General features: G+C 46.1%; 1 long non-coding RNA gene across 1 annotated transcript in view; it reads right to left on the bottom strand.

Annotated features, from left to right (window-relative positions):
- The window catches only part of LOC132658493 (uncharacterized), a 67,332-nt gene that overhangs the window by 42,912 nt on the left and 2,073 nt on the right, over positions 1–22,347 (bottom strand). The window lies entirely within an intron of this gene.

Below are 22,347 nucleotides of genomic sequence, written 5' to 3'. Positions count from 1 at the left end.
CTACCTTCATCACCTGGGAACTGAGACTGCACAGTTGCCCTGGGCAATAGGAAGGAGGTATGGAGACCCTGGGCATGGCTTGTGCCAGAGGGAAGTCTTCAGTGTTCTTCTCCAAGCAGACCAGCCTGCCCCTGCCCAAGCCCACCCCCTGAAAGTTCCACCTGGTCACCCTGAGCTTGGGTCCCCGAGAGACTGTGGAAGCCACAGGAGACGAGCACTGTGGTCTCTTGACAGTGTCCTGGGGTGGAGGAGGGGTTCTGAGGAAGGTATTACTACAGGCTGTAACATGATCTCTAGGGAAGATTATCAGCTTGTGGGCGAAAAGCAAAACTCATCTCCAGAGAGTCTTCAAAGACCAAAATATAAATTCTCAGTGAACACAGCAAGCGATGGAAAGAACAGGCACGTGCCTGCCCAGGTCTGCAGCGCTAGGTCAGGGAACCATGGGAAAGACGACTGTCCGCAGAGTCAGAGGCCCCAGGGCCTGGATCCGTGGATCAGGTTATACTGGGGCAATCCCATGGTGGGTCCTGTATTAGTCTGCCCAGGCTGCCCTAACAGAAACTCAGGGTGTAGATGACTTACACACAAGAAATTTATTTTGTCACTGTTCTGGAGGCCAGTTATCCAAGATCAAAGTCCAGCAGGGCCAGTTTCTGGTGAGGGCTGTCTTCCTGGCTTGCAGACAGCCACCTTCCTGCTGTGACCTCATGTGGCCCTTCCTCAGTACATGCACACAAAAAGCACTCTCTAGTGTGTCTCTGTATAGGAAGTCAGTCCTGTGGGTTCAGGACCCACCCTCGTGACCTCATGTAACCTTAGTACCTTCCCATAGGCCCCATCTCTGAATACAATCGCATGATGGGTTAGGATTTCAACATTTGAATTTGGCGGGGGTGGGTCACAGTTCAGTTCACAGCCACACCCCAGGAACTGGAGTCCCACTTTGCTACCTGGAAGAAGGTCAGGACTCCCCAGCATCAGCTTGGCTCATGTCTGCTCAGGAAGCGTGTCTGCTGCTCTGGGAGGGGGAGGGGGCCCCAACGGGATCAATGGGCCTGTCAAGACAGAAGCTCAGCTAACAAGTGGGGAAAGTTATGGTGCATGAGTTCCGTCCAAACTGAGCTAAAGTGCAGATGCAGGAGCTGTGTGCTGGTCCTCAGCCGAGAGAGCGGATGGGAGGGAGGCGCGGGCCATGGTGCATCTCAGACAGCCAACTGGCCTGCTTGTGAGAAGCCAGGCGTCCCCTCCCCACTTCCCACGCCCATACAAGGAGGATACACAGTGAGCGCTGGGCACCCATGGGGTTGGGTGCTGTTTGCACGTGCTCATGTGGGTGGAGCCCCGAGAAGGAGGGAGGAGCTCTCAGCAGGAAGGGGTGTGAGGAGACCTCCCCACCCTCCTGTGTGCCTCCGGGAGCCAGCCCTTGGATTAGCCGGCCCCTTGGGTAGCCGGCCCCTGGGGTAGCTGGTCCCTCCGTTGGCCACCCCGCAGCCATCTCTCTCTGGCACTATGCCTTCCTGGTATTTGTCTCTAAACCTAGACTCTGAAAGAGTCATCAAGTGCCTTGTGACAAAAATTAGAGGCCTCCTGCCCTTGCCCCTCTGCAGCCAGCTCTCCCAGCCACAGGAGCAGACCTTTGCTTCCACCCATGGCGGGACAGGGGCAAGAGGAGTCACACTTCAGGAGAAGGTCATGGTATTTTAAAAGGAGATTAAAAATTACTTAGCTGGAGGCTACAAATAGGCATCAGGATGCTCCCATTTAGTGCTGGCAGCCCTAATGTGTGTTATATAAGGCAGAGCTGGGCCCTAAATGACCTGTACTTGGAATATGCTATTATCAACAGGATAATATTTGGAAATGTCCTTTTCCCCCATGTGGAAGTGGATGTGTTAGTCTCAGTCATGTCTGACTCTTTGCGACCCCATGGACTGTTTGTGACCCCAGGCTCCTCTGTCCATAGAATTTACCAGGCAAGAATACTGGAGTGGGTTGCCATTCCCTTCTCCATGGGGGTCTTCCAACCCAGGGATCAAACTGCATTGCAAGCAGATTCTTCACCATCTGAGCCACCAGGGAGGCCCCTTGCACTCATGTAACAGGTATCTGTAGAACCCCCAGCTACACTGGCCAGAACATCACTAGAGATGCATCAGTAAGCCAATCAGAGTTCCATCCATGGAACTCACATTTAAGCAGGAGGAAATAGACCATGAGCCGCTAATAAAGTAAGTCAGTAAATTGCACTGTGTACCAGATGTCAGACAGGTGTCAAAGAAGGAGAAAAAGAAAGAAAATGAGAGAAGGGCAGTAACAGGATGGGTGGAGCAGGTTACAACTGCGGTCAGAGAAGGCTCCGTTGAGAAAAGGGACTCCTGCAGAAGAGCAGGAGTGGGTCAAGTCGAAAGGGGGTAAGAGCCTTCCCACCAGAGAGAAGAGCCAGTGCAAAGGCCCTGAGGCAGACAAGATAAGCAAGAGGTCATGGATGACGTTCCCAGGGACCCACAAGCAGAGTGGAGAGACGACAAATGCCCACAGGGATCAGGGTCCTCCTCCAAGTCATCTTCAGGAAGTCCCCCCAACTCTGGTTCTCTGAGCCCCAGGCCAAGAGACCAGCACTTCATGAAAATGGGCTTTATTGCACCAGGCGCCCCATTCAGTCTCCAGGCTGGATTCCAGCTCCCTATCTTTAGTCCTGAGCGTCTGTTTCTCAGTGGCTCGTCCCCTCTCCATCACGGTGGTGCTCTGCCTTTGTGTCTGTTTTACCCTTCACTCCCCTTTGAGGGTCTTGGTTCATACACTTCTAGTTACACCCTGCTTGGCTGCCTTCAACCCCACCTCTAGGAAAGGTCTCTAGACTCAGTCCAGATCCTCATATTTTTCACTTCAGAAACTAGAAAATGCACTCCCACCCCTGGGTTCCTTCTAGACCCAGAGTCAGTGTCAAGATCATCCAGCCTTCACAGGGCATTAGATTGGATGGTTCACTAGATATCTTCAAGGCCTGGTACTCCTCGACCCTAAGAGAAATCTCTAAAAATACAATACACTCCTTACAGCCTTAGAAACTGATGTAGCAGACACATTTCATCCTTTCTGCAAACTGCAGAGTCATAATTTACATTACACAGTATAGAATCCTAACATTTTGGAATTGCTCTTAGGGAGTATTTGTTGTCCTTATCTACAGACAAGTAAAGGGATTATCAGATTATATGTGTGCCGGTCCCAGGAGAGACCCTGAAACATACCTGCTTGCAGAAGCCTATGCCTTCAGCTTGTGTTTGGTTTTTGCCCTTGTCGTTTGGCTGGTTCTTACAAAAGCAGAATGAAGACCTCAGCTCTCTCTGCCTCTGAACAGCATCATCCAGCAAAACTCATTACTGATTCAAAGAGGCTGTATTCTCTCCACCAGCGCTCTTCCCCCGTAGTCACTTTTCTTTGCTGTTGTCAAAACTCCCTGAAGTACACTTGCAGTCACACCTTGTATTGTCCCCTAGGTTTCCCGCCTACAGAGATTTTCCTTTCAATTACTCTCTGTTGGAGAAACAGCAGAGCATTCTGAACCTCTGTGTGTGTGTCCTCTGTGTATGAGGAGCCATGACATAACTAGGCCCTCAGCAGAACTAACTCTAAACCATTCCTGACGTTCCCGTCCGAGTAGCCCCAATATTTCATCACTTCTCGGGGCCTAAACTCACAGGCCCCACTGAAAAAACTTATCAAGTCCCACAGCAAAACCATACAGAGTGGGATTGGTCCTGACACATAGCTCTGCTGTAAAAGTAGATATCTGCAAAGACTCTGAGGCTTAAAAGGACAGAATTTTACTTCTTGCTCATTCTCCAGGCATGCGGTGATCAGCTGGGGCTCTGCTGTGCTCTGTGTCACTCACTCAGAAAAGCAGGCTGACAGCCTCCTCAACTTGGAGCGTTGCTGTAGCTGGGACAGAATGTATTTGTTTCTTGGAAATTGGAAAGTGGAAGTCGTTCAGTCATGTCCGACTCTTTGCGACCCCATGGACTATACAGTCCATGGCATTCTCCAGGCCAGAATACTGAAGTGGGTAGCCTTTCCCTTTCCCAGGGGATCTTCCCAACCCAGGGATCAAACCCAGGTCTCCCACATTGCAGGTGGATTCTTCACCAGCTAAGCCACCAAGGAAGCCCAAGAATAATGGAGTGGGTAATCTATCCATTCTCCAGTGGATCTTCCTGACTCAGGAATCAACCCGGGGTTTCCTGCATTGCAGGCGGCTTCTTCCAACTGAGCTATCAGAGAATTGCTGCTATAACCAGCTACCAGAAACAAGTGGCTGAAAGCAACGCAAATTTATTGTCTTACAGTGATGAAGGTCGCAGTTTGAAATGGGTCTCACTGGGCTAAAAATCAAGGGGTTGGCAGGACTGTTTATCTTCCCAAGACTCTAAGGGAGCAAGTATCTGCTTGCTTCAAGCCTTGCCTCAAGGCTTCCTGTGTGCCTTCCTCTGTCTTCTGAGTCAGCAGTGGGGCATTTTCAAGTCTCTCTGTTACCTCAACCCCGTGATCACATCTTCTCCCATTCTGCCTCTCCTGCCTCCCTCTTGTCAGGATCCTGTGATTACGTTGTGATAATCTCCTATCTCATGATCCTTATCTTAATCACACTTGCAAGATCCTTTCTGTCCTGTGAGGTAACGTATTCACACGTCCCAGGCATTCTCTACCCTGGTAGTCAGTGGTCAAGAATCTGCCTGCAATGCAGGAGACACAGGAGCCGCGAGTTCCATCTCTGAGCCAGGAAGATCCCCTGGAGGAGGGAATAGCAATTCACTCTGGTATTCTTGCCTGGAGAATCCCATGGACAGAGGAGTCTGGTGGGCTGCAGCCCATAGGGTTGCACAGTCAGACATGACTGAAGCGACTCAGCACAGCACACTTGCAGGCGCTAAAAGGACAGTTTTGCGGGGGAGGGGCATAATTCAACTTACCATACAGAGGGCAGTGACCATGTCCAGTCACATACAGATTTAAATGCACTACCCAGAAACAGTCACACGTCACATTTCATTAGTCAATCAAGTCACATAGCCACACATCACTTCTATGAGGCAGGAAGTACAATCTTCCATGTATTAATATATAGAATGAGGGAATAGGAATAAATACCCTGAATTTTTTTTCCAGGATTATGATGAGTGAGAAGGCAAAAGCCTTCATTACCATAGTAAAAGCAAAATAAATCTACATGAGTGAAGAATCATTTGGTGAATAGGTTGTAGGTGCAAGGAAGCCCTGATTCACTGAATTTCAGGTAGGAATGAACCCCTCCCCCGACTTTTGAACCAATAGCCCCAGTTGAGGCAGACACCTAGGCTGGTGTTGGAGACAGAATAGCAGGTCTGCAATAGAGGAAGATGATGTGGGCAGGAGGCAGCCAAGCTTTAGATGACTGAACAAAAGAAAACAAATATAAACCCACAGACCCAAGAACTGAGCAAGTCATAAGCAAAATAAATATAAAAAATCATACCCAGTCACTTTGTAATCAAAATGCTGATGACAAATTAAAGGGGGAAAAAAATCTCCAAAGGAGCCAGAAGAAAAAAGACACACGATACACGAGCACAATTAAGCTGTACATTTCATCAGAAACAATGAAGGCCAAAAGATAAAGGAACAAGATCTTTCAAGTGTTGAAAGAAAAATGCCTGCAATTTAGAATTATAAACTATACTAAAATATCTTGTAAAATTAAAGCAAGATAAAAGCATTTTTCAATAAATAAGAGCTGAGTCATCTCCAGCAAATTCACACTACAGGAAATGCTAAAATCGCTTCTCGGCCTTTTGCCTAAGATCAAGTGTAGGAAATGCTAAACATTTTCCTTGAGGCTGATAGAAAATAACACCAGATTGAGTAGGGTAACAAGAGAGAAAACACACATTTCAAACAACAGGAATAAAGAGGGGCTATCACTAGCAAATACTAAGTTAGATTAAAAGGAAAATTTTTCTTGAAAAACACAATTTACCAAAACTGACACAGGAAGAAATAGAAAATCTGATGTTGATTTAAAAAATTGAATGTGCAATTAAAAACCTTTTGTAAAGAAAACTTCAGTCAAAGATGGTTTCACTGGTAAATTCTATCAAACTTGTAAGGAAGAAATTATGCCAACTATACACAAACTGTTTCAGAGAATAGAGGAGAAAATTGTTTCTCAATTTTTAAAATTTTTGGCCCGCCGGCTGTAATACCAAAACCAGACAAAGACATTACAAGAAGAGAAAGCCACAGACCAATATTCCTCTTGAACATAGACACAAACATCCTTAACAAAATATTAGCAAACTGAACCCAGCCTTTTTTAAAGGATAATATAGCATGACCAAAAACTAGGATTTTTCCCCCCAGGAATGTAAGGTTATTTATTTTTTAAACATGAATCAATATAATTCATCATATTATCAGAATAAAATGGAAAAATCATATGACTGACTCAGTAGATACAGGAAAATTGGTCTACAATATTCAATACCTATTCATAATAAAAACTCTCAGCATACTAAGAACAAAAGAAAACTCAGCTTGACGTGCGTGCGTGCTGTTGTCTCAGTCGTGTCTGACTCTTTGTAGCCTGCTAGGCTCCTCTGTCGGAGAAAGCAATGGCAACCCACTCCAGTCCTCTTGCCTGGAAAATCCCATGGATGGAGGAGCCTGGTGGGCTGTAGTCCATGGGGTCGCTAAGAGTCGGACACGACTGAGCAACTTCACTTTCACTTTTCACTTTCCTGCATTGGAGAAGGAAATGGCAACCCACTCCAGTGTTCTTGCCTGGAGAATCCCAGGGACGGGGGAGCCTGGTGGGCTGCCATCTATGGGGTCACACAGAGTCGGACACAACTGAAGCGACTTAGCAGCAGCAGCAGCAGCAGCAGGCTCCTCTGTCCATGGATTCTCCAGGCAAGGATGCTAGAGTGGGTTGCCATGCCCGCCTCCAGGGAATCTTCCTGACTCAGGGGTCGAACCCATGTCTCTCGAGTCGCCTGCACTGGCAGGCGGGTTCTTTAGCACTATCGCCACTAAAAGTCCTATACCTAACACCATTACATAATGATGAAATATTGGAATTTTCACATTAAGAGGGAAAGCAAGGCAAAGCTGTCCACTCTCGCCACTTCTCTTCAACATGGCACTGGAGATGTCTATTCACTGGGACAATGGGGCAAAAAAATAACAGGTATATAAACTGGAAAGAAAGAATTAAAGCTGTCAAGAACTAGTGAGTGAATTTGACAAGGTCAAATTAATAATTTAATAATAAACTAATAATAAATAAATAATAAACCTGTACACCACAATAAATTAATAATAAACTAATTTGGCAAGGTCAGACATAAATTCTATTTTTATATGGTGCAAAAATTTAAACATGAAATTAAATATACCATTTGACAAAATGGGTCAGATTGAAGGATGCTGAAATTATGTTTATGGGGGTATTGGAATCATGTTTATGATGGTAATAATGAATGATCTGAAAATAAAATGAGGAAACCAATTCCATTAAAGCACCGTAAAATGGAGTAACATACTTACAAGTAAATTTAACCAAGGAGGCAAAAGACTTGCAGACTGAAAACTACAAAACATTGTCGAAAGAAAGGATAAACTTAAATAAGTGGAAAGATATCTCATTTTCATGTATTAGAACACTTAACATTGTTAAGATGACAGTACTCCCCAAAAGCAACATTGTTTCAATGCAATGCCTATTAAAATCCCAATGGCATTTTCTTTTTTTATGGAAATAGAAATGCAGCTGAATGTTCAGATGGATTCTTAAGGAATTCCAACTCACTAAAATAATCTTGAAAAGAGTCAAGTCGCTGGACTTGACTCTCATTTCCTAGTTTCAAAACCTAATGAAAAGCCATTGAAATAAAAACTGTTGCATTGACATGAGGATAGATATGTACACCAATGGATGGAGCAGAGAGTTCAGAAATAAACCCTTGCATATATGGTCAGTTGACTTTCAACAAGGGAAAGGACAGGCTTTTTAACAATTGTTGTTTAGTCACTAAGTCGTGTCTGACTTTGAGACCCCATGGACCGTAGCCCACCAGGCTTCTCTGTCCATGGGATTTCCCAGGCAGGAATACTGGAGTGGGTTGCCTTTTCCTCCTCCAGGCAATCTTCCCAACCCAGGGATTGAACCTGCATCTCCTGCATTGCCAGGCGGATTCTTTACCGCTGAGCCACCAGGGAAGACCTTTTAACAGTTAGAGACAGGAAAACTGTATATCCGTATACAAAGGAATAAAGTTGGGCCTTTACCTCACATCATATACAAAAATTAATTCAAAATGGATTAAAGGCCTAAACGTAAAAGCTGAAACTTTACAACTCTTAGAAGAAAACATATAGGAAATGTTTCATGATGCTGGATTTGGCAGTGATTTCTTGGATATGACACCAAAACACAGGCAACAACAAGAAAAGAGATAAATTGCACTTCATCAAAATTTTGTAAGTTCTGTGCACCAAAGAACATTATCAAGAGAGGAAAAATGCCATCTACAGAATGGGAGGAAATGTTTGCAAATCATATATCTGATAAAAGTCTAGCAACTAGAATATCTAAAGAACTTTACAACTCAACAACAAAAAGATAAGAACCCCAATTTTAAAACGGGCAAAGGACTTGAGCAGACATTTCCCAACAAAGATATACAATTGGCCAATGGGCGAATGAAACAGTGCTCAGCATCGTTAGTCATTAGAGCAATGCAAACCAAAACCACAATGAGGTATCACTTCACACCCACTAGGATGGCTAAATAATTTTTTACAAAAGCCTGTGTGCAGCAAAAAAAAAAAAAAAAAAAGAACCTGTACACCACAATGAAGACTTAGCTCAGCCAAAAAAAAAAAAAAAAAAAAAGACATGGAGGAATCTTAGATATTAGTAGGTAAAAGAAGCCAACCTGGAAAAGGCTACATAATGCATGTGTGTCCATCTGTATGACATTCTAGAAAAGGCAAAACTGTGGAGACATTGAAAAAGACCAGTGGTTGCCAGGGGTTGTAGGGGAGGGGAGGAACAAATAGGCAGAGTCCAGAGGGGTTTTAGGGCATCGAAGATACTCTGTGTGATACCATAATGATGGATACATGTCCTTTATCTAAACCCCAACATCATCCTCAAAATAATTAATTCGAGATGATAACAAATCTAAATAAAAAAGGGAACCAAAATGCTTTTAGCAGAGAGCATAGGAAAATAACTTCATGACCTCAAAGTAGGCAAAGATTTCTAAGGACACACACACACAAAATCCCACTAACTGTACAAGAAAAATAGTGATCAATAAAAGCAAAATTAAAGCTCAATTCATTGAAAGATACCATTCAGAGAATGAAAAGACTGAACAGCTCTGGTGACAACCACAGATTGGTTAGTGGCAGAGGGGCCCAGCCACTTCTACCAACTTCCCACTCTCCTGCCCCACAGTCCTGGACCTTTGAGAGAGCTTGTCAAGTCCTACCCATCTTTTCTCTCTCTTAGATGGATAGGTGGACAGGTTGTGAAGTTTGCGTCTGGCCCTGACCAATTCAAGAGCCTTCTTGCCTAACAGTGAAGCCTACATCTCCAGTAACATTTCTGCAAATGCCAATCAGCCATGGTTTTCTCAACCTCCTTTTTAATATTCAATTGGTAGCCAAGTGGCTCGAAAGGCCTGAAGAATTACATTTTTAATATCGTGATGAAAGCGACAGTTCTGAAACTGCTTGCACCTTACCTCAGCTTGCTCAAGAAGCATCTTGTGCAGACTTTATACTGTGAAGACTAAAGGCATCTCATATCTGTAGCACTTCACAAAGCACAATTATGTAAAATTGCACACAAGCTCCTCAACACACAGGGATTATAACCGTCATTTTCTGATGAGCACATTAAGGTTTCTGAGCATTCCTGTAACCTGTCCTTCCCCTGTCTAGTAAGTAAAAGTGTGAAGCTCAGACCCTGACCCTCAGCCTCCAGGTCCAGACGTTTCACTTCCGTGTCAGGCCTGGCACTGAGACATGGTGGAAATAGTCTCAGTCACTCCCTCTGCTTGATCCCCACAGGAGTGAATCTGTGTGCAAACATTTGGCAGAGTTTACAGAATGGTGGCTGAACCAAGCAGACAATTTGCCTCTCTCAGGACAACCTTCTGTCTTGTGAGCAGCCAACCTGGAGCTGCCGAAGGCTTTGGGCAACTGAAGATTTTGTTTGGGTAAGCAGTGCGAAGAACTCCAAGTATGAGCAGACCAGTCAGATTTAACTTAAACTGGGACTCCTTGATCACTGCTTACCAGTGGAGGGGACATGAGCAAACTGCTCACAAGACAAGAGAGCTGAAAAAAATGGCAGGTAAAACAAAACCAGCAGATGCTGGGATTTCAGTGGTGGGGCAGGACTGTATGACAGGGTTCATGGTACGTATTGCAGTTTTTCAAAGGCATTTGCCAGCCCATTTATTTTCTATTTTACAGAACCTTTTATAACTTGATCTCATGGTGGTATCATAATGTGTTCTGTGCCACACATAGGCAAGCAGCTCAGTCGCTCAGTCATGTCTGACTTTTTGCAACCCCATGGACTACAGCATGCCAGGCTTCCCTATCCATCACCAATTTCTGGGGCATGCTCAAACTCATGTCCATCAAGTTGGTGATGCCATCCAATCATCTTATCTTCTGTTGCCTTCTTCTCCTCCTGCCTTCAATCTTTCCTAGCATCAGGGTCTTTTCCAATGAGTTAGTTCTTTACATCAGGTGGCCAAAGTATTGGAGTTTCAGCTTCAGCATCAGTCCTTCCAATGAATATTCAGGACTGATTTCCTTTAGGATTGACTGGTTTGATCTTCTAGCTGTCCAAGGGACTCTCAAGCAAACCAAGGCACTAATACAATGTTTGAGATATTTCTTCAGAGAACAAGAAAAGCTTCTCCCCAAATTTCTACTTGATAACACCTCTCTCCCCTTCTCAAATCCTCCCATTTTCCATAAGACAACATCAGCAAAAGAAATATATGATGGATGAAATCAGAATAACATGCTTTCATAACTTCACAAATTGCTCCAAGAAAGAAGAGAACAGATTTCAAATTTGCACAATAAGATATGGAATCATCTTATTGGGATGTAAGCCACCTAGCTATTACTGGAAATTACTGCTTCGTTATCACAGTTTCTACAAGGTAGAATGTGGTGGAGTCAGGAAGCATTCTGAGTCATTTCCAAAAATACTTTTAAGAGAAGTTTGCAAATAGTACTATTTTTTATGGGAGGAACAATTTTGCCAACAGTTTCTTTTCAAGTCTTACCAAGTAATATACTACTTTCTGAATCAGAAATAAGTCTAACCAGAATTTTTAAAGGACATAGTAATAATAGTTCTTTTGGAGTATATAGTAGATACTTAAAATAGAAGTAAAGAAAGCTAAGGGCTTCCCTGGTGGCTCAGAGGTAAAGAATCTGCCTGCCAATGCAGAAAATGAGGGTTTGAACCCTGGGTCAGGAAGATCCCCTGGAGAAGGAAATGGCAGCCCACTCTTATTTTCTTGCCTGGGAAATCCCATGAGTAGGCTGAGTAGGGCAGAGTAGGCTGGCATGCTACTGTCCATGGGGTCACAAAACAGTCGAATATAACTTGGTGACTAAAAACCAAATAAGGCTAAAGTGGGTGAGGTTTCATTTAGTACTAGTGATACTTTCAGTTCAGTTCAGTCTCTCAGTTGTGTCCTGACTGTTTGCAGCCCCATGGACTGCAGCACACCAGACTTCCCTGTCCATCACCAACTCACGGAGCTTGTGCAAACTCATGTCCATTGAGTCGGTGATGCCATCCAACCATCTCATCCTTGTCATCCCCTTTTCCTCCTGCCTTCAATCTTTCCCAGTATCAGGGTCTTTTCTAATGAGTCAGCTCTTCGCATCAGGTGGCCAAAGTATTGCTGTTTCAGCTTCAGCATCAGTCCTTCCAATGAATACTCAGGACTGATTTCCTTTAAGATGGACTGGTTGGATCTCCTTGCAGTCCAAGGGACTCTCAAGAGTCTTCTCCTACACCACAGTTCAACAGCATCAATTCTTTGGTGCTCAGTTTTCTTTATGGTCCAACTCTCACATCCATACATGACTACTGGAAAAACCATACCTTTGATATAGGCATGATAAAGTGATACTTTATCATGGCTATAGGTTGAAAGGCAGAGTTTAGGATCTGTAAGTAAGATTTACTTTAGTAATAAAGGATCCAACAGCTGCTGCTGTATTAGGGGTTGTAGAATGACTTTTCAAAAAAGCCTTTGTTTTTTTCAAATGAACTTTTTCTTTTAGAACAGTCTTAGAGTCACAGAAAAAAATGCAAAGATCATACACGGACTTCCCACACAGCCACCCCATTTCCCTGATTGTCGACTTTGCATGTTACACTTTTATATATTTGCTAGAATTAATGAACCTTTATTGATGAATTATTATTAACTAAACTCCATATAAGAGCCAACCCATTGGAAAAGACCGGGATGCTGGGGAAGATTGAAGGCAAAAGGAGAGGAAGGTGACAGAGGATGAGATGGCTAGATAGCATCACTGGCTCAATGGACATGAATTTGAACAAACTTAAGAGAGATGGTGAAGGACAGGGAAGCCTGGCGTGCTACAGTCCATGGGGTTGCAAAGAGCAGGACACTACTTAGTGACTGAACAACAAAACCTTATTCAGGTTTCCCTTATTTTTTGCTCAATGTCCTTTTCTGCTCCAGGGTCCCGTGTGGGACTCCATGTTACATTTCATCATCATGTCTCCTTTGGCTCCTCCTGACTGTGACAATTTCTCAGACTTCCTTTGTTCTTGATGACCTTGACAGTTTCAAGGAGTGCTGGGTAAGTTATTTTGGAGACTGTTGCTCAGTTGGGATTTGTCTGAGGTTTTGCTCATAGTTAGACCAACCTAGATAGCATATTGAAAAGCAGAGACATTACTTTGCCAACAAAGGTCCGTCTAGTCAAGGCTATGGTTTTTCCAGTAGTCATGTATGGATGTGAGAGTTGGACTGTGAATAAAGCTGAGCACCGAAGAATTGATGCTTTTGAACTGTGGTGTTGGAGAAGACTCCTGAGAGGCCCTTGGACTGCAAGGAGATCCAACCAGTCCATTCGGAAGAAGATCAGTCCTGGGTGTTCTTTGGAAGGACTGATGCTGAAGCTGAAACTCCAGTACTTTGGCCACCCCATGTGAAGAGTTGACTCATTGGAAAAGACTCTGATGCTGGGAGGGATTGGGGGCAGGAGGAGAAGGGGATGACAGAGGATGAGATGGCTGGATGGCATCACCCACTCGATGGACATGAGTTTGAGTGAACTCCGGGAGATGGTGCTGGACAGGGAGGCCTGGCGTGCTGCGATTCATGAGGTTGCAAAGCGTCGAACACGACTGAGTGACTGAACTGAACTGAACTGAGACTGAGCTTATTGGGTTTTGGAAGGAAGATGACAGAGGTGAAGTGTTATTCTCATCACGTACATCAAGATACACACTCTCAAAATGACTTACTACCATGGGTGTTAACATGATGATGTTTTCTTTTACTGGGGTAGCAGGGAACTTGCTGAAGGATGGGCCAGAACTCGAAACTCCAGGCATTTGTAGGAGAGATTGAGGGGGAAGGGGCCTGAGCATCAGACTCCATGACAGAAGGAAAAAACAGAGAAACCTGACAAAGCAGAGATCTATGGTGGCTTACATGCATGCATACTAAGTCGCTACAGTCGTGTCCAACTCTTTGTGACCCCATGGACTGTAGCCCACCAGGCTCCTATGTCCATAGGGATCTATGGTGGCTTACATGCATGTGTGCTAAGTCGCTACAGTCGTGTCCAACTCTTTGTGACCCCATAGACTGTAGCCCACCAGGCTCCTATGTCCATGGGATTCTGCAGGCAAGAATACTGGAGTGGGTTGCCACGCCCTCCTCCAGGGCATCTTCCCGACCCAGGGATCAGACCCATGTCTCTTTTGTCTCCTGCACTGGCAGATGGGTTCTTTACCACTAGCACCACCTGGGAAGCCCCCATAAGTGGTTTAAACTGCCTGCTAATGAGAGCGCTTCCCAGGGGAAAGAAGTTGCACCCTGTGCCTGGTCTCACCAGCGGTCTGGTGAGTGGATGCCCAGGAAGAGTTTTGATCATGCTGCAAGGAAGCCCCAGGATCTTCTGTGTGGAAGGTAGGTGGAAAGGGAAGGAGAGCTGGTTCAGGTGGGAGTATGAACAAGAGTATTTGCTTAGCAGACAGATGCCATATTTAAAATGGGAGCCCACTGAAGGGAGTAAATTAAAGCACACGCATTACAAAGATGTGGCACAAACCTGGCTGGAAGGAGAAACAGGCCTGAGATTTGAATCCAGGGGTTAGAAGGCACAGAGCAAGGGGACATCTGAGGGCAGGCTGAAAGGGTCCAGGGCAGCTCAGGGGCTGCAGGGCTGGAAGGTGGAGCCAGCGAGTCTATAAGGAAGCTGTGGGCACAGCACACTGGGCCTCAGCCTCGCTTCCCTCCCTTTGTCCACTGCAGCTGGGTGATGGATGGTTCCATTTCCACTCTTCTCCCCTTGCTCACCTTCCAGGACTCTGCCTGGCAGGCCAGCCAGAATTCTCTTGGGCCCTGGGCTTGTGCCTGTGCTCCCGATCGGAAGGTCCCCTAGGCTTCTCCAGGACGTCCCCTGCTGTGCTCCATCCTGTCCTCCTTATCACAGCTGCAGGCGGCCCTGAGCAGCATTCCTCTTGCCTGAGTCACGGCCCCAGGCCTCGGGCTGCCTTTCCTTAACTTGGCCTAGGGGCCAGCCCCTGTCCATCCCACCTTGTTGCTTGTCCCTTCACTTGTCAAGAATATTGCAGATGTATTCTTACCGCTTATATGGAATGGCAGTTATCAGCCAAAGCAAATCTCCCATACTTAAGGTGGCCCTTTTCCCTTTCTGCCTCCTTCTCAAGATCTAGCCTATCCCATCGCTACTGGGCCCCACCCGTGATCATTGCATTATCTGTATTGTTGTTCTTAACCTAGGTTTCCTTGACGGTTACAGCACCATTTGAATGAAAGTCTATGCTTTAGGTTTGGTTGGTGCACTCTATCTACCCGCTGTGGACTTCTGAATTTCGGAGGTGAGAGATCCCATACAGGCCATCAGTGTGTGAGCACTCAGCTGTGTCCGACTCTTGTGACCCCATGGATTGTAGCCTGCCAGGCTCCTCTGTCCGTGGGATTTTCCTGGCAAGAAGACTGGAGTGGGTTGTCATTTCCTAGTCCAGGGGATCTTCCTGACCCAGGGATCAAACCCGCATCTCTTGCGTCTCCTTAGTTGGCAGGTGGATTCTTTACCACTGAGCCATCAGAGAAGTCCTCTGACCTTCTCCTCCTTGCTTATTGATGTCTTATCTCCTTGAGCACCTTCAACCCTCCTACAGCAGGGACTTCCATTCCCCACGGGAGTGGATGAATGAATGAAAAGGGAACAAGCACGGTGTTGCCTAATGTGTAAACCAAGTGATTTTGAATTTATTGAATTAACTGGAAAATTTGAGACCAGGTGGATCTTATTTTTCTAGATAATTGGCAGACCCCCAGAATCCTGCCATATTGAATTTCAAGTTGAAAATACCTCTAATACCCTCTAATTTGGGGCTAAATTTTGTGCTAATTACTAGATTGTAGACAAGCAACTGGAGAAGGCAATGGCACCCCACTCCAGTACTCTTGCCTGGAAAATCCCATGGGTGGAGGAGCCTGGTAGACTGTAGTCCACGGGGTCGCTAAGAGTCAGACACGACTGAGCGGCTTCACTTTCTCTTTTCACCTGCATGCATTGGAGAAGGAAATGGCAACCCACTCCAGTGTTCTTGCCTGGAGAATCCCAGAGACGGGGGAGCCTGGTGGGCTGCCATCTATGGGGTTGCACAGAGTTGGACATGACTGAAGCGACTTAGCAGCAGCAGCAGACAAGCAACAAGGCATTATGGTGGTTTTAGAAAATGTCTGGAAGGAGAACTTAAAATTGAAAGCATTCTCTCCATGGCCATTGACGTTTTTACCCAGAAATGACAGTGAGACTGCCTATTATCCCCGCAGCACAGCTGATGTCAGGGGCTATTTATTCTGAGCATAACCTTTTCATTTTTGAGAATTATTCTATAAACACTGAATGCCCATTATGTATCAGGCAAGATGAGTAGGAATTTCTAGTCATTTTTCCCTAAAGGGAAATATTTCCTAGTGTATTTATTTCTACTATCCCCATGGTTTAGTCAATAGATGTTTACCAAGCTCTACCATGTGTCAGATGCTCTCAGTGTCAGCCTCCATGCCCTGAAAGGGCTCAGCCTGTGGGCTGCCAGGACTCCAAGGAGCACTCATGGGGGGTGGGGGCAGGGAAGGCACAAGGAAGGTTTCTGGGGTTGGCAACTGCTAAGCTGAGTGCAGAGGGATTAGGGAACTCTCCAAGACATAGGGCAGGACTTCCCAACCTCCAGGATCTCACACCTGAAGATCTGAGGTGGAGCTGATGCAATAATAATAGAAATCAAGGGGACAGTAAATGTAATGTGCTTGAATCATCCCGAAACCATCTCCAACCCTGGTGCCTGGAAAAACCGGCACAGTCCCTGGTCCCAAAACTATTGGGGACCACTGCCACAGGGGACAAGGAATGAGCTCATCATGTTGTGGGAAATGAAATGTGGTGTTGGACTCAACTTTTTTTGAAAGGAGACACTAGGCTGGAAATTCAAGTGAGAATTAAGAAGCGCTCTTCCATATCTGGGTCACAGCTCTGAGGAGAAGCCAGGATGCCAGTCTCCATCCCTCCATCAGGCCCTGCTCCTTGAGAAGCGGTGAGGCTTGGTGAGTGGCGATTCCAGAGAAGCCAGGACACATCCTCCCAGACCCCTTTCTTCTTCCCGGCAGCCCCATGACCAGCTCAGACCATGACTCCTAGGCAGATAGCCCAACGTCCCTGGGCCTCAGTTTCCATCACAATTAAAATGGAAGCAGTGATGCTGTCCGATTAGAACCTGTTTCTGGGTTCTTCTTCCAACTCTCATAAAATGCAAACCCTGCTGCTGCTGCTGCTGCTGCTGCTGCTAAGTCACTTCAGTTGTGTCCGACTTTTAGTGACCCCATGTTCTGCAGCCTACCAGGCTTCTCCGCCCATGGGATTTTCCAGACAAGAGTACTGGAGTGGGCAGAAGGCATTGCCTTCTCCTGCAAACCCTGCTAGGCACCTAAATGAGTTCATGCTGGTCTCAGCATTGTGCATATGGTGGCAGGAAGCCTCTGCCCATGGTGAGGGGTGTGTAGACAGAATGGGGTTGGGCCCTTCCTTACAGAAAGGACCTGAGCCTAGGACGGGAGGTGAAAGGAAACAGTGCCAGCCTTGGAGCTCTGTTGCTGGCCCTACCAGTCCCCATTTACTCTGATTTGAAAGACAGAACAGAAGCTATACTTTCTGGAATAATCCTGGGTCACAGACTTTTCAGAAGAGGAAGGCATCTCACCTCTCATCACTCCTACCCACCCACCCTTGATTTAATCAAGACGATTTCTGTTCTTTTCCATTAGATTCAGTGACTCAGACAGAAACAAAACAACAGTTTAAATAAATATCCTATCTGGCAAAGCCATCGAGCATTTTCAGCCTAGCTATTGGTTTTCACTCAATCACTTATGAAGCACGTGAGTCTCAGAAACCTCACTGCCCGGTGTGGTGATGCCCGTGGAAGGTAGTTTAGAAGGCATGTGTCCACCCAGTCTCCTTTAGAGAGGGTGCGTTGGTCAGAGTTCTCCAGAGACACAGAGCCAGTGGGATGTGTGTATATACATGTAGAGAGAGATTGACTTTAAGGAATTGACTCGTATGATTGGGCTTCCCTGGTGGCTCAGCGGATCAAGAATCCGCCTGCAATGTGGGAGACCTGGGTTCAATCCCTGGATTGGGAAGATCCCCTGGAGAAGGGAACAGCTACCCACTCCAGTACTCTGGCCTGGAGAATTCCATGGACTGTACAGTCCATGGGGTTGCAATGAGTCAGACACGACTGAGTGACTTTCAGTTTCACATGATTATGGTGCTGGCCATTCTGCAGTTTGAAGAGCAGGCCAGCAGGCTGGAGACCCAGGGAAGAGCTGAGCTTGCAACCTGAGTCCAGAGGCAGCCTGGACGCAGAATTCTCTCTTCCAGGATTGCTTTCTTTTTCTTAAGGCCTTCAACTGATCGGATGAGTCCCACCCATATGATGAATCAATGTTCACTGGTTTAAATGCTAATCTCGTCTGAAAAGTACCCGCACAGGGACATCTAGACTGCTGTTTGACTAAATATCTGGGCACTGTGGTTGACAGCGTTGCAGGTGGCTCAGTGCTAAAGAATCTGCCCACCAATTCAGAAGATACAGGAGACATGGGTTTGCTCCTTGGGTTGGGAAGATCCCCTGGAGGAGGAAATGGCAACCCATGCCAGTATTCTTGCCTGGAAAATTCCATGGACGGAGGAGCTTGGCGGGGCTACACGCCATGGGGTCGCAAAGAGTTGGGTACGACTGAGCGTGCACACACAGACACACACCCGTGGCTGAGGCATGTTACACAGAGAGCTAACCACCACAGAACAGTCCTGGTCATTTCGGAGTTCTGGTGGTACACCCAGGCAGTCTCTGTGCTCCGTCTCACCCTCCTCAGGTAGCTCCAGGCCAACCATCTCCTGCCAGAGGACGCAGGGCTGAAAGGACTCTGCATGTAGATAGAGGAGCCTGGCTCACTGCCCTCACTGACTCCCAGTAGCTGAGCAGTTTCTTATCTTGGACTTCAGATTCCTCAGTATAAAGTGGGCGTGCATCTCTACTGGCCTCACAGGACTGTCGTGGGCATTAAATGGAAATAACATTTGCACTCTGTTAGGTACAGTCATTGTGTTGTGAGAAAGAGCCAGCGTTCCCTGCCTTGGAGTAGAGGGTTGGGGCAGAGAGGGTCCTGCGTCATCCAGGTGGGGAGTGGGGCTTTCCTTGTGGACAAGGCAGCCTGGGAAGGAGTGCCCAACCTCCAGGACGAACCTGAGTTCTGCAGGAAAGTGACTTCTCCCCACCCAAAGATCCTAAATTGAGTTTTTTGCTTTTTTAAAATTACTTTCTCTCCAAAAATTCCTAAATTTCAGAGTAAAAACTTCCTCTCCTTCATCACTCCTTCCCCCAAATCCACTCCCTTCTCCAAAGGAGGCAGCTGTTAACTTGTTGGCATGAATCATTTCACACTCTTTCTCACTGATTTTTTTTTTTTTTTTTTTTTGCTGTTGTTACTATAAAAATGGAGTTTGGGAACTTCCCTTTTGGTCCAGTGGCTAAGACTGGGCTCCCAATGCACGGGGCCTGGGTTACATTCCTGGTCAGGGAACTAGATCAGCATGCTGAAAACAAGAGTTCACTTGTAGCAGCTAAAGCTCCTGCATGCTGCAACTAAGACCCAGCACAGCCAAAAGTAAATCATTTTTTTTAATGGGGTTTGTGTATGGCTTTGTGATTTTTAAATTTCACTTAGCGATATACTATGCATGATTTCTCATATCTGACTCTTTGTATGTGTGTACATGCTCAGTGGTAACTGCTTCTTTGCCACCCCATGGACTGTAGCCCACCAGGCTCCTCTGTCCATGGGATTCTCCAGGCAAGAATACTGGCATGGGTTGCCATGCCTTTCTCCAGGGGATCTTCCTGACCCAGGGACTAAACTCATGTCTCCTGCATTGCAGGCAGATGCTTTACTGCTGAGATACTGGGGAAGCCCATGTGTAGTGGGTTTTCCCCCCCTTCTCATTAAATTAGAGAAAAAAGATTAAAAAGGAGGGGAAAAGTAAATTAAATAAAAAGGCTTTTCACAAAATAAAGGATGAACCTCGCTATAGACCCAAGACATCGGCTTTCTGAGTGTCTGCAGTGTTCTCTGCAGAGGGCCCTGGCTGGGCAGTTCTATTGCCAAGGCTGCCTTTGCCCCCCAGACCCACTGTGCGCCCCCAGTCCCCATGGACACCTTCCTTCCCTGGAGTTCTTCCTTGCCCCCCTCCTCTGACCCTGTACCCACGTTTGCCACTGAGGCCGAGGCACAGGTTGGCTGCCTGCCACTCCGTAAGCCTAGAAAGAACAGCATCAAATTTCAGAAGGAATGGTAACGAGTGGGCACAAATATTAGTACTTAGGTTGTTGTCTCTTTAACAGAAACTTCCAGGGGGGCAAGCAAAGCGTTGGGGGGAGTTCTGCTGGTAGGAGCTTTGGGGACACCTCATTTTCAAGGTCTGGTGTTGAAAACACCAGAAGCTCTCTTATCTTTATCTCTCGCTAGCAGTTTCCTCCCCAGTTGTTATTAGGGGAGATATCAGTCACCAAGGCCTCAGCTGGATCCCATAAAAAAAAGCCCCTGCAATATTCCACATTGCAAAAGCCCAGGCTGCGCCTTCCGAGTTCACTGGGAAGACCCAAGACTCTGTGGTCCGGGGCCAGTGGTGCTGACTCATCTTCCTGGCCCCAGCAGAGGAGAGCGGCGTGTTTTGGGGCACACTGTGTGCCTGTCAGCCATCAGCATCCTGTTGGCCAGGAAAACACTGCCTCTTCCCAGGAAGGCCTTTGTCTTCAGCTGGAACAGAATCACCAGTGGACAGAGGCCGCCAAGTCATGGAAGAAAACCGGGCTGAATCCAGGGCCCCGTGTCTGTAGTGGGAAGAGGGATGCCTGTAGTTTCCCACTGAATCCTAAAGCAAGCAGGATCTTGGCCCTTCTTCTTCTTTTTTTTTTTTTAATTGGCTGTACCGCATGGCTCAGGGATCGAACCCAATCCCCCTTCACTGGAAGGCAGATTCTTAACTACTGGAAGGAATGAAGCTCCTGAAGGATTGCCAGGGAAGTCCCCCTTTTTTTGTTTTTGAGGGTTTCCTGGCCCAGAATTACAACACACTTATTTACTTGGTTACTTACACCTTCCCTTGCTCCATTAAAAAGCTAAGCCAGCTTATCAAAACACACAGAATAAAGGACGGAAGATGTGACCAAGATAGGCAATGAAGAGAACAAGGAAAGGAGTGATGGAGGTAATAATAGGATGAAGACACAGGAATGTCTTTCAGATGAGGCTGTTCAGTTACTGCAAGCGGGCTGCAAATTTGGGTCCAAGAGTCCTAGCAGCCAAAGAAAAGAGACAGAAGAATCAGGCAGAGAGTGCACACATCAACAAGTCAGGAGAAGATCCACCTGTTGAATGCAGAGACCATGCGGAGGTGAGGACCACCATTCCCACTAGCTGGGCATGTGGCCCAGGGGCTGGGTTAAAAACTCTTAAAAAAAAAAAAAAATTATTTGGCTGTGCCGGATGTTAGTTGTGGCGCTTGGGATCCTCAATTTTTGTTGCGGCATGCAGGCTCTTCAGTTGTGGAATGTGACATCTAGTTCCCTGACGAGGGTTTGAACCCAGGCCCCCTTGCCCTGGGATCATGGAGTCTTAGCCAATGGACCACTAGGGAAATCCCTGAGTTAAATGCTTGTCTGATATTTTCTCATTTGATCTGGTAACCATGTCGGGTGAATGACAATGATCAGGTAATGAAACTGAGAATTTGAGAATAAGTTAGTAATTTGCCCAAGACCAGAGAGTTAGTCAATTATAGAAATGAGATTCAAACCCAGACTATGAGGCTCCATGTTTGGGTGGCAAACTAGAAAGCTCACCCCACAAGGCAGTGGGGGGCCCTTGGGGTATTTCTGTAGCAGATGCAATAGAGATTTTGGTAGGACTGTGTCTCCTCACCTCTTTCAGAACAATTCCTAAATATAGGCACAAAGGCATAAATGCCATTAAAATTCTGTGGAAGCAGTGCCTTCAACTAAAACTGTTTGTTCAGGTGCTTATCTCTCTGATGATTTAATTCCCATTTCTGTATAGATGTATAAACATTGCAGAGCCTACCAGGAAGTATATCAACAGTTATTTTCTCAAACTATAGTCATTTTAACACATCCCAAACCCACTCTAGTATATTTTATTTATTCCCTGGAAGAAACTAGAAGCTGATGTCTTTAGTTTCTCCACTCCCATGCCTGCCCCCACGTGGGAAATATTTTTAAAGTCTTCCAGGCTAACGGAACTCACAATGAAGACCTCTGTTAACAACATCTTGAGGACAACTTCCTCTGACTTGTGATTCTTTTCTTACAACCCATCCTTTGTGAAATGCGAACTGGATAGTCCCTCTATTCAAGACCGTATAGCATTTAGCAGATTC

Source organism: Ovis aries, chromosome 23, assembly GCF_016772045.2.
Source record: "Ovis aries strain OAR_USU_Benz2616 breed Rambouillet chromosome 23, ARS-UI_Ramb_v3.0, whole genome shotgun sequence".
Taxonomy (NCBI): Eukaryota; Metazoa; Chordata; class Mammalia; order Artiodactyla; family Bovidae; genus Ovis; species Ovis aries.
This window is presented reverse-complemented; position numbering and strand designations above follow the sequence as displayed.